We start from the raw sequence: 13,075 nt of genomic DNA on the forward strand, positions 1-13,075 counted from the left end.
ACATACCCCAGAACTATGAGCAAACATAGGTTAAGATTATTAGATTATTCTTATTTCTATATGAATAACAGATACAGATGTGATCACTTAGATTAGGTTATACTCCTTGGCAAGAGTATGACACCTCTCCCCAACGTGAGGTTTTCCCACAAGGGAACTAGACGTTGGACACTATGATAGCTCACATAGTGTATGTCGGTTAGAAGAACCTCCCTAATAGTAAAGACTAGCAAAATAGTTTTTAAAAGTATTTCCCTACAGTCTAATAAAAAAGACTACAGAATAATCGTAACAAAATAGCTTTTAGAAACTAAGTGTAAAGGCTCATGATTTTTATTGATATATTGTTTTGTATAAGTAATTAGCTACTAGATTTAAGATTTTGGATATAAAAGTGAGTCTTTTCTACACATAGACAACATGATTTAAAGATAGAGTGTAAGTAAAGCTTTTAGAACCTAAATGTTATGACTCACTAGATTTATGCAACATGTTTTGCTATTCATGATTAAGACTTTCATCTTTCAGATATTCCAATTTATGTGAGTCATCTATATTTAGCATGCATTCTTTTACAAATTGATAATAATATTGAGATATTGATTTACTTATGCATTCACCCTCATATACTCAATACAATCCAGAAGTACTGATCTACATATACGTGTATGTGCTACATTGTCTCATAACGCAGGTTCAGGTGCTCAGTTTTAGCAGCGTGAGTGATTTCAAGTATCTCTATCTACATTTCGACAATTGGTGAGTCCTTATAGTTTGGGGACTTAGTCATTCAGTTTTCCAGCTTATTAGTATAAATGATTCAGTATTTTCAGACAGTTCGAGTCAGCTGGGGGTTTATCCCAGTGACTCTCTAACATTAGTAGTAGAGGCTTGTCAGGTTGCGAGATTAAAATTCAGATTTCCATTATTGATTGATCAGACTCTTGATTTTAGTATCTTTAGATATTATATTCATACAGTTTCAGTTTAGCTCATACAAAATTTCGCATTTTAAACTTAATTTTATATCGATACTTCGCTATTATTAGTTTCAAATTTAGTAGATGGCTTACAGGGTTAGGTTAAGGCTACTCATATTCTTGAGCACCGTGTTAGGTCTCTGGACCCATTTTTGGGACGTTACAAACTTGGTATCAGATCCTATGGTTATAAGAGTCCTAGGGAGTCAGACAAGCCGCGTTATGTAGAGTCTTGATCATGGGTGTGAAGCGCGCCATATTTATGAGCAAGAGGCTATGGGAAGTTTCTAGGAAATCATTTTTTTTATATGATTTATCGTGCTTACAATATCTATATCTTCTTTTAACTCGTGCTCTTATGTGATAGTTGAATATGCCTATCCGCTGAGCTAATGCCCGCAAAAATAATAACCAGCCACCTTAGCCTGCTGACCTTCTAAAGGAGAATGTATCCCATGCTCAATTTTGGGCTGCCTTTCCGGTGATGGCCCAAGATGTGACTGCCAATTTTCAGGGCAATCATCAAGCGGCAGTCCCACTTCAGTAGAATAGGGATTTAGCAGTAGCAACAATTCATGACTTCATGAGAATTAATACACCAGAGTCCTTTGGGTCAAAAAATAGGTGAGGACCCACATCTTTATTTAGATGAGGTAAAAAAGATCACCCATATTATGCAAGTTTTCGAAGAGGAAAGTTTAGAGTTGGAATTCTATAGATTGAATGATGTAGAATATGATTGGGTGGTCATGTGGAAGAATGGTAGAGGTGAGAATGTAGCTCCTATGAATTGGCAGGTATTTCAGGATGCTTTTCTAGACAGGTTCTTTTCGTGTGAAATGAGAGAAGCTAAGGTAGAGGAGTTTGTGAACCTGAGGTAGGGCTCAATGACAGTGAAAGAGTACTGCCTTAAGTTCAACCAGTTGTCTAAGTATGCCCTTGATACGATGGCTGACCCTAGGGGCGAGTATGAGTAAGTTTGTTACTGGAGTATCTAGCTTGGTAGTTGAGAAGTGTAGGACTGCCATGCTTATTGGGGACATGTATCTTTCTGGGTTGATGATTTATACCCAATAAATTGAGGCAGAAATACTGAAAGAGAGAGAAGGAAAATAAGAAGGCTAGAATCGGGCAGTTTGAGTATAACCAGACAAAGTTTGGAGGGGGAAATCATTCGTAGTTTAAGAATAATTCATCTGTGCCAGCTCCATCTTCAGCTAGTGCTCCTGCCCCAGAGCTAGGTAGGAGCAATGGGGTAAGACTTCTATGTCCAGATCTTAAAATAGTTCGAGTGGTAAACACAGTTATCCTCCATGTGCTAAGTGTGGTACGAATCATCTTGGTGAGTGTTTATTGGGATAGAAAGGTTTTTATGGTTATGGTAAGTTGGGACATGGAATCAAAGAGTGTCCGCATGCTAAGCCGGGAAATAGGGATGTTCGTCCCCAGACTCAGGCTATTAGCGCACCAGCCCCTCCAGGCCACCCCTCCCCCCCAAGGCACATCATCTAGTACCGGTGGTGGTCAACGCCAAAATTAGTTTTATACTTTACCATCCCATCAGGAGAAGGAGGATTCACCAGATGTTGTTATTGGTATGCTTCATGTCTTTCATCTTGATGTTTATGTGTTGTTAGACATCGGATCGAGTTTCTCTTATGTGACCCCATTAGTTATAGTAAATTTTGAAGTAGGTCCTAAAAATATCTTTGAGCCCTTCTTAGTTTCCACCTCAGTGGGTGAGTCAGTTGTTCCCAAAAAGATCTATAGAAAGTGTCCTAGCACTATTTTTCATAAAGTCCTGTTAGCAGATTTAATGGAGTTAGATATGGTCGACTTTGGCCTTATTCTTGGTATGGATTGGCTCTATTTCTGTTATGCATCCATAGATTGTCGCACCCGAGTGGTGAAGTTTCAGTTTCCAGATGAGCCAGTCTTTGAGTGGGAAGATAATTCAGTGTCTCCTAAGAGTTATTTCATATCCTATATTAAAGTCAGAAAGTTGATCTCAAAAGGGTGTAAATATCATCTAGTTCGAGTCAAATACACTACGTCTGAGACTTCAATAGTTCAGTCAATTCGTGTATTCAATGAGTTTCCTGATGTTTTTCCCAAAGATTTTCCAGGGGTACCTCCCGCTAAGGAAATAGAATTTGGTATTGACCTTCTCCCAAATGCTCAGCCTATCTTTATTCCTCCATATCATATGGATCCAACCGAGCTTAAGGAGTTAAAAGAGCAACTTAAAGATATATTATATAAAGGTTTCATAAGGCCTAGTGTCTCTCCATGGGGCGCTCCTGTCCTATTCGTGCAAAAAAAGATGGTTCTTTGCGAATGTGCATTGACTATCATCATCTGAATAAAGTCACAGTTAAAAACAAATATCCTCTTCCTAGGATTGATGACTTATTTGACCAACTCCAAGGTGCAAGTTAGTTCTCCAAGATAGACCTTAGATCCGACTATTATCATCTTAGAGTGAGAGAATGTGATATTCTAAAGACAACTTTCAGAACCCGTTGCAGTCATTTCGAGTTTCTAGTGATGTCATTTGGTCTTACCAATGCCCCAACATTCTTCATGGGCTTGATGAACAAAGTGTTCAAACAGTATTTGGACATGTTTTTCATAGTCTTTATCGATAATATTCTTGTCTATTCTCGTAGAGAGGATGATCATCTAGACCACCTTAGAATTATGTTTCAAACTCTTAGAGATCACCAGTTGTTCGCCAAATTTAGAAAATGTGAATTTTGGCTAAGATCAATAGCTTTTCTTGGTTATATTATTTCCAGTGATGGTATTAGAGTTGATCCCCAAAATACAAAAGCAGTAAGAAACTGGCCTAGACCTATTTCTCTGTCAGACATCCAAAATTTCTTTAGTTTAGCTGCCCATTATAGACGCTTTGTTGAGGGTTTTTCTTCTATTGCATCCCCTATGTCTAGATTAACTCAAAAGAAATTTACGTTCCAGTGGTCCGATTCCTATGAGAAGAGTTTTCAGAAGTTGAAGACTCGACTTACTTAAACCCTAGTTGTAGCGCTACCTTATGGTACAAATGGGTTTGTCGTATATTGTAATGCCTCTACAATCGGTCAGGGTTGTATTTTAAGTCAGATAGGTAAGGTTATGGGCTATGCCTCTAGACAACTTAAGCCTCATGAAAAGAACTACCCTACCCATGACCTTGAGTTAGCTGTTGTTGTGTTTACATTGAAAATCTGGAGGCACTATCTTTATGGGGTACATGTTGAAGTGTCTACGGACCACAAAAATTTACAGTACGTGTTTACAGAGAGAGAGTTAAATATTTGTCAGAGAAGGTGGTTAGAATTATTGAAAGATTATGATATAAGTGTGTTGTATCATCCGGGCAAGGCCAATGTAGTGGCAGATACCCTTTGTTGATTGTCTATGGGCAGTGTTGCTCATGTGGAGAATGATAAGAAATAGTTAGTTTGAGAAGTTCTTCATTTAGATATATTGGGTGTAAGGTTGGTTGACTCAGCTGAAGGTAATGTTTCGGTTCAGAGTAGCTCAGAATCCTCTCTAATAGCAGAAGTGAAATAGAAACAAGATAAGGATTCTAGTTTGGTCAAGCTGAAGGGTTCAGTTAAAGACCAAAAGATAGAGGTTTTCTCCTAAGGGAGAGATGGTGTGTTGAGATACCAGAGTACATTGTGTGTGTCATGTGTTGATGATTTGAGGCAGCGGATTATGGTAGAAGCGCATGGTGCGCGTTACTCCATTCATCCAGGAGCCACCAAGATGTATCGTGATCTGCAGGAAGTCTATTGGTGTAGTGGTATGAAGAAAGATATAGCAAAATTTATAGCCAAGTATGCGATTTGTCAATAGGTTAACGTTGAGCACCAAAGGCCTGGTGGCACTTCACAGGAGTTTGGCATACCCACTTAGAAGTAGGAAGAGATGAATATAGAATTTGTAACTGGATTACCCCATTCGCGTCGACAACATGATTCGATATGGGTTATTGTAGACAGATTGACTAAATCATCCCATTTCTTGCCAGTTCACACATCCAACACAACTGAAGATTATGCTAAGCTGTGTATCAGAGAGTTGGTTAGATTGCATGGAGTTACCTTGTCCATCACTCAGATAGGGGTACTAAGTTTACCTCTCACACTACAAAAAATGGGTCAAATTGTGGGGGTTTATTTGCGGGGGTTATTTTAACTTTCATAAAATTATATGAAATGCGAGAGTTAAAAATCTATCACTAAAATATATAAAGTTACGGGGGTTATAGACCCCCGCTATAAATTGCGGAGGTTGTAAACCCCCACTATTTACCAAAAAAAATAACAAGCGCTTATTTACCATAAAAATATAAATTTACAGGTGTTTTAGACCTCCACTATAATCGAAAAAAATAGCTTAACATTTTCCCTCTTTTTTTTAACTGGGCAAATATTTTCCCTCATTTTCCCAAATTGGTAGGCAGCTCCCAATTTTCATCGACCCTCTCTCATTTTCCCTCTGACTTTCCCTCTCTCATTTTCCCTTTCACTTTCCCTCTCACATTTTCCAAAAGAGTCATTGAGCTTGGATCTGGCTATGGCTAAGGTGGATTGATTGTTGCAATGACCACAGAAGTACGAGAAATCTCCACTGATTGTTCCACGGTACGACCATGCACTCATTCAGTGGTAGTTATTGTTTCCAATTTTTGAGCAAGTTCTTGGGTTCATTGTTCAGGTACAAAAGTAAACAAAAAAAACAGCAAAGAAAGAAAAACAACATTTAGTGACAGTAGCACCAGCACACCCCACTAGATTTTTCTTGAAAGAATTTTGAAGAAAATCCCCTTTATCAACAAAAACCAGTTGGGATTTGGAAGTTAGGCACATTTATTTTGTGGTTGGGTCCTGAAAACTCTGCATAAATTTCTTGGTATATACATACAAAATACCCTTTATCATGGCTTTATGTACATATGTATTTCCTGGGATTTTGAATAGGACAGTGGCAGTGGCTTCAGATGCTTCAAAGCCAACTCCTTTATTCTCTGAATGGATTCATGGAACAGATCTGCAGTTTCAGTTCCACCAAAATCTTACTTAGGTTTCAACTTTTTTTTTGAATATTTGAATCATGTTGGAGCTTTGTAGAATGCTCATGCTAAACTATTTTTCAGTTGAAATTTTTCAGATATAAAAAAGATAACAGTTTTCCCATACTTAGTTCTTTTTATCTGATTGCTAGTTGCTTGTACTAGTATTTATTTGTTTTCTTCTAAATGGTGATCACTGATTCAATCAATTTAAGTTTATTTGCGGAAGCAGATTCAAAATTTGAAGTTTATGAGTTTCTATAGCTAACTTAAATTAATATACAATAATAATTGAGTTCACAATTAAATTTCATAACGATGGAAATTTAGTGAATTTATATATATAAAAGCTATTGGATTCTCATTAACTCGCAACTTATGCTCTAGATCCACCCCTGATTATTTGGAAGTAAAATTTTCTATTTTAACTGGATTGTTTTGTCTCATTGTCACTGATTTAAGATGTGAAAAAGGATATAGTTATTGATATTTAAGTGTATGTAATTGTCAATTTAGGATTATAATTATGCTGAGTGAGATGGTTATTTTTGTACTCATTTATTGTGAAGGTCAAGAAAAGGTCACGTGTGGTTCAGGCTTCTTTGTCAGAATCCGGAGAATACTACATACAGAGACCACCAACACCTATTTTGGACACTATCAACTATCCTATTCATATGAAAAATCTTTCTCTAAAGGTAGAATTTTGTATGTCAATTGTCTCCATGAAAAAAGTTTATACCATGGTTGGAAAAGTTGACTCAATAAATTATGTGCTTAAAGTTTCAAAATAAATTTTAATGTAGGAACTTAAACAACTAGCAGATGAGCTAAGATCAGATACAATTTTTAATGTATCAAAGACTGGTGGTCACCTTGGTTCCAGTCTTGGCATTGTTGAGCTTACAGTTGCTCTTCATTATGTCTTCAATGCACCCCAAGATAGAATACTCTAGGATGTTGGTCATCAGGTGGTTATCTTATTTTCTGATTGCTATGGTTCCAGTCTTGGCGTTGTTGAGCTTACAATTGCTCTTCATTATGTCTTCAATGCACCCCAAGATAGAATACTCTAGGATGTTGGTCATCAGGTGGTTATCTTATTTTCTGATTGCTATGGTAAACTAATATTCCTAGAGGCTTCAGTATTCTTATTTGATGGTCTGTTTTGAATGTTGCAATCATATCCTCACAAAATCTTGACTGGTAGAAGGGAAAAGATGTCAACATTAAGACAAATAAATGGACTTGCTGATTTACTAAGCGGTCGGAGAGTGAATATGATTGCTTTGGGACTAGCCATAGTTCCACCACCATCTCAGCAGGCCTAGGTATATATTCATTCTACCCTTCTTCTGTACTGAGTTCAACACAAAATAAGACTCGTGATACTTGAAGTTTTCTCCTCAAACGTGGACCAGATTTGAACATAAGTAATAATTCACTAGGGGTTTCATCTAGCGATATGAAAGCTGGGTCTTTATTTGAATTGGTATACCTACATCCATACAAGTTAATGTAACTTGTCTTATGCTTGCTCTTCTGGTGATATAAGATGTATATATCATAAATGTACATAAATCATAGCTCTATAGGTCCACTCAGTTAAAACTATGGTACTTCATTATTAATCTTCCTTAAGTGTATGGTCCGTAACTTTAGCTATTAAGACTTTAAAGTGGTTTCTTTGAATGATCAGGGATGGCTGTTGAAAGAGATCTGAAAGAAAGAAACAGCAATGTTATAGCTGTAATAGGTGATGGTGCCATGACAGCAGGCCAAGCTTATGAAGCCATGAATAATGTTGGTTACCTGGACTCTGATATGATTGTTATTTTGAACGACAATAGACAAGTTTCTTTTCCTACTGCTACTCTAGATGGGCTAGTTCCTCCTGTTGGAGTTCTAAGTGGTGCTTTGAGTAGGTTGCAGTCTAATAGGCCTCTCAGCGAACTAAGTGAAGTCGCTAAGGTTTGCATACTGATAGAAAGATTTGAATAACGGTTTTTCTAATAAAGAAATTGAATTGGGTTTTATGTGATTGAAATTTTTGCAGGGGGTTACTAAGCAGATTGGTGGACCTATGCATGAGCTTGTCTTGAATAGGTATTCTCACAGCATTCAGTACTTTCATACTTGTTTCTGGATCATGTTATGTCTGTCATCAATCAGATGCCTACTCTCGGAGATGCCTATTTGTTAGAAGATAATATTGCAAGAGCATCTATTGTTACTCTTACTGCTTTTTTCAGGTATTGTCTCCAATTGGATTGTCTTTTCCCTTTTCATTCTTGTCAAATTTGTTGCCTCATCATTTTTTCCCAATTCAATAGGGGTGGTGGTAAAGTTGGTAAAAAAGTAATTGAACAAAGTTATGCTTCTGTTCTTGCAACACTAATGCTTTAATTGGGCAGCTGTCATGGCTTAGCTAGTACCGATGAACTAGAACCACTGCGGTAATGTGCTAGAGAACTCACCTTTTTTACTTGGTTATCAGAATATTTTCAAAAATGTGTTATTTGTTGTTAGCTATTTACGGTTACCTCACCTGTTTTCTACCTTCCCTAGTGCACTACTGGTTGTATTTCAAGCATTCTGTGAATGTGTTGGTGATCTAGAAATGGAAAAGGTAAGGATTTTTTAGACTAGCTTCCTGGAGATCATCTTAAATAATTGACCTTTTTAAAAATGGTTTTGATGATAAGGATTCTCTCCTACGATCAAATTCTTGCACGAGATGGAGAGCAAAGTGAAAATGAGAAGTGGATCAACCTTATAAGAGATTTGGCTGGCTCTCTTTCTATAAAAAAAAACAAAAGAGGTAGGATGATCCTATATAAACGCCCCTCTTGATTAATTCTTCCATTATTTGCTATTTCTATCTTCTTGTCTCCCTCTGCACATACCTTTGTTAAGATTATAGACTAGAGTTGAAAGACTAACTTTATACTCCGAACTAACAGAACTTACTGAATTGATACTTACTGAAGGAAAAGGAACTTGTTAAAATGACAAAACTCCCATGCTTCAATATTTTTCTACCCTTTCTTTCCTATTTGTATCCTTTTGTCCCATTTCTTTTTCACCCAACAGCTCAAGAAGATTGGAAGAGTCCTCCTTCTGCTAGTGTGTGTGTAGAAATTTAGTTCCTCAATTTAATTTGTGTGAGAAAATAGCAAATTTCAATTAGAATATTTTCTCAGGTCCCATCTATATGTTTGATACTGAGCAAAGCACTGGATCGATCTTTGAGATTTCAACGGGAATCAGCTGCTGTGGCTTTATCAGAGTATATTAAGGTTCGTTTCCTTTGTTGTTTTTTCATAAATATTTTATGGGTATTTGATCAAATAAAAACTGACAAGAGTAGGATGAATCACACCAGATAGAGGATGTAAGTATCACATATAGAGGATAAACAAGAGAGGATTACGTAAAGTGGTTTGTTTGTATCCTATGTAGACAAGTTGTGCACTGGTTCATATGTGTGACAATGCAATGATTAGGAATGTTCTAAAAAGATATGTGATAGACCTAGACTTATAGATAGAAAGACACATGATCACTGAATACAGACTTCGTTAATAATGAAACATAATGTAAGAAAATGATAGGTGATTCTACCTACTTGTTGTGTCTTAGGTTTAGTTGTTGTTGTACTTGCATTATATTTGGTGCTTGCTAAATAGGCTGAATGAAGTTTCTTTTTGTGTGTGTGTCTGATTGGAGGTTATACCTGAGAGTTTGATGTAACTATGAGAAATAGAGAACCTTTGATCTAAAAAGCCCCTACTCTTCACTGTTGTGTCTCAGAGCTTTTATTCGAGTTCATGCTAATCTGCAAGTACTTTTCCTAGGTGTTCTACTATGCTCTAAGTCCAAATGATGGTACAGAGTTTAGGATTCACATTCATTCTAAAGCGGAGTATTTTATTAACATGTCATCCTTGACATTTGATGCCACAGTAAGGAGGATTAATGAAGATCGAATACAAGTTCTTGTAGATCTTAATGGTTATACTAAGGTACATGTTGAACTTCATCCATATCAATCCTAATTTGGTTACTTTTATGGTTTTCTAGTATTATTTTTGTGTACCCAAAGACAATCTTTCTCTGAATTAATATGCCAGAACTGTCTATGAGGATTTGGTTAGCCTCGCTCCACGTTTGTATTTTGGAGCAATGAATGTATTATAAAAAATTTACCTAACTAAGCTACAAACCTGTGAAAAGTTCTCTTGAGGTGCACATTTGTTGGTCTATATTTTGTTTACAGTGATTCTATATTTAATGTTTTAAGTAGCATTACAACATGATATTGATGATAAACATCATTTTGTTAGTTGCTTAACAACAGAATAACATGATATAAATGATCTTACTTCAAATTATTCTTGGTGTTGTTTTGAAATTCCTTATGAATAATTATATTATTTGCATAATATATTGGGTGACATTCAGAGTTGCAATAACTATAAGGGTATTAAGCTGTTGAACCACACTATGAAGATTTGTGAGAGGGTGGTTGAGCGGAGGTTGAGGAGGGTAGTGTCTATTTCGGAGAATCAATTTGGTTTTATGCCTGGACGCTCGACGATAGAGACAATCCACCTGGTGAGAAGATTGGTGGAGCAGTTTAGGGAAAGAAATAGGGATTTGCATGTGATGTTCATCGATCTGGAGAAGGCGTACGACAAAGTCCATAGGGAGGTTCTTTGGAGATGCTTAGAGGTGAGAGGAGTTCTGGTAGCATACATTAGAGAAATTAAGGACTTGTACGATGAAGGAAAGGCTCAGGTGAGGACGGCAAGAAGAGACTCAGGGCATTTTCTGGTTGAGACAGGTTTGCATCAGGGATCGACTTTTAGCCCATTCCTTTTTGCGTTGGTGATGGACGTGTTGATGCGGAGTATTCAAGGTAAGGTACCATGGTGTATTTTATTTGTTGATGATGTAGTGCTGATTGATGAGACACGGAGGGGTGTGAATGAGAAATTGGAGGTTTGGAGGCAAACCCTTAAATCTAAGGGGTTCAGGTTGAGTAGGTCTAAGATGGAGTATTTGGAACACAAGTTTAGTGACTCGATTCAGGAGGACGGTGTGGTGGTGGTGTTGGATTCTCAGGATGTTTGTAAGAAGGATAGTTTTAAGTATCTGGGGTCTGTGATTCAGGGGAATAACGAGATTGATGAGGATGTCACTAAACGTAGTGGCGCAGGTTGGATGAAGTGGAGGGTCGCCTCACGAGTGTTGTGTGATAAGAAGGTTCCACTTAAGCTTAAAGGTAAATTCTACAGAGTGGCAGTCCATCCAGCCATGCTATATGGAGTGGAGTGTTGGCCAGTCAAGAACTCCCATATTCAAAGATTGAAGGTAGCAAAAATGAGAATGTTACATTGGATGTGTGGACTATCTAGAGAGGATAAAGTTAGGAATGAGATTATCTAGGAGAAGGTGGGAGTGGCTTCGGTGGAGGATAAGATGTGAGAAGGAAGGTTGAGATGGTTTAGACATGTGATGAGAAGGGGCATGGATGCCCCTGTTCGGAGATATGAGAGGCTAGCTTTGGATGGCTTCAAGAGGAGTAGAGATAGGCCTAAGAAATACTGGAGGGAGGTGAATAGGCATGACATAGAACTGCTTCAGATTACTGAGGACATGACCCTAGACAGGAAGATGTAGAGGTCGCGGATTAAGGTAGAGGCTTGTGTGAGTGTGTAGCCTGTTTCATGTCTCAGTACGACCTTGGTATACTATTATCTATCTTGAGCTGAGGGTCTATCGAAAACATCCTCTCTACTTCCTCGGAGGTAGTGGTATGGACTGCGTACATTTTACCCTCCCCAGACCTCACTTTGTGGGATATACTGGGTCTGTTGTTTTTGTTGTTGTTGCATAATATATTTATTCGGAATTCTAAGTCTGACTCACTTAATGTCCTCTTTACTTATATGAAAAGCGGTTTATCGATTGATTTTTATACTTTCTATTTTTATGTAGCCAAGTGATGCAGCTAGTGGATCTATTTCGCCCATGGATGCAAGTAGATCACGCAATGATAATGATCCTAATGACATTCTTTGATTTCATTGCATTTTTCTTGGATATTCAATTATGATGATGTAATTGTTTGGTTAGAGTGGATCTTAGAATATTGAAGTTTTTGTGTTTAAATTTGATTTTGGAGTTTGAAGATATTAATGTTGAAAATTTAATTTTAAAGTTTAACGTTCAATGTATTTTTGATATACTTATCAATTATAATGTTTAGTTACTCATGTTGTATTAATGATATATGAATTGAACAAATATTGAGGTTATGTCTAAAGGAACAATTAAATTTTGAGCTAAAATTAAAATCTATAATTAGTTATTGAAAATTAATGGGCATATTAAATTAAAAAAAATTACAGAGGTTTTAAACCCCAAATTTTAAACAAAAATTTATTATAAAAATAATTAAAATTAGAGTAACGAGGGTCAACCAAAAATTATGGAGGCTTTAAACCCCCGCAACTTTTAAATAAAAATTTATTATAAAAATAATTAAATTTAGAGTAACAGGGATCAACCACCGCAATATAACTGCCGCAAATTAATTATGAGGGTAAAAAAATGCCGCAACTTGTTTGTGATGGCTCGAATTATGGGGATTTTGGGAACTGCCAGAATTACATTTTGCGGGGGTTTAAAACCCCCACAAATCATAAAATTAACCCTCACAATTTGATCCGTTTTTTGTAGTGCTAGTTTTTAAAATCCTTTCAGAAGGGTCTTGGTACCTAAGGTCATCTCAGTTTAGCTTTTCATCCACTGAAAGATGATCAGGCAAAGAGGACCATTCAGACCTTAGAGGATATATTGAGGGTATGTGTTCTTGATTACAAAGGCAGTTGGGATGACCACTTGCTATTGATCGAGTTTACTGACAATAACAATTGCTATTCTAGTATTCAAATGGCCCTGTTTGAGGTTCCTTATGGACGGAGATGTAGATCACTAGTCGGTT

General features: G+C 36.9%; 1 long non-coding RNA gene across 4 annotated transcripts; it reads left to right on the plus strand.

Annotated features, from left to right (window-relative positions):
* Positions 1–5,936: 5,936 nt before the first annotated feature.
* On the plus strand, positions 5,937–10,310 carry LOC107850329. 4 transcript variants are annotated; one of them, XR_007048722.1, is made up of 5 exons: positions 5,937–6,074; positions 6,633–6,761; positions 6,870–7,394; positions 7,763–9,362; positions 9,921–10,310. It is a non-coding gene; the product is annotated as an uncharacterized LOC107850329 (long non-coding RNA). The 4 variants fall into 4 exon arrangements; XR_007048723.1 differs by lacking the exon at positions 5,937–6,074 and having other exon boundaries at positions 6,742–7,154; positions 7,274–7,394; XR_007048721.1 differs by lacking the exon at positions 5,937–6,074 and having other exon boundaries at positions 6,742–7,394.
* Positions 10,311–13,075: the final 2,765 nt, after the last annotated feature.

The sequence above is a fragment of the Capsicum annuum genome, chromosome 12 (genome assembly GCF_002878395.1).
Source record: "Capsicum annuum cultivar UCD-10X-F1 chromosome 12, UCD10Xv1.1, whole genome shotgun sequence".
NCBI lineage: Eukaryota > Viridiplantae > Streptophyta > Magnoliopsida > Solanales > Solanaceae > Capsicum > Capsicum annuum.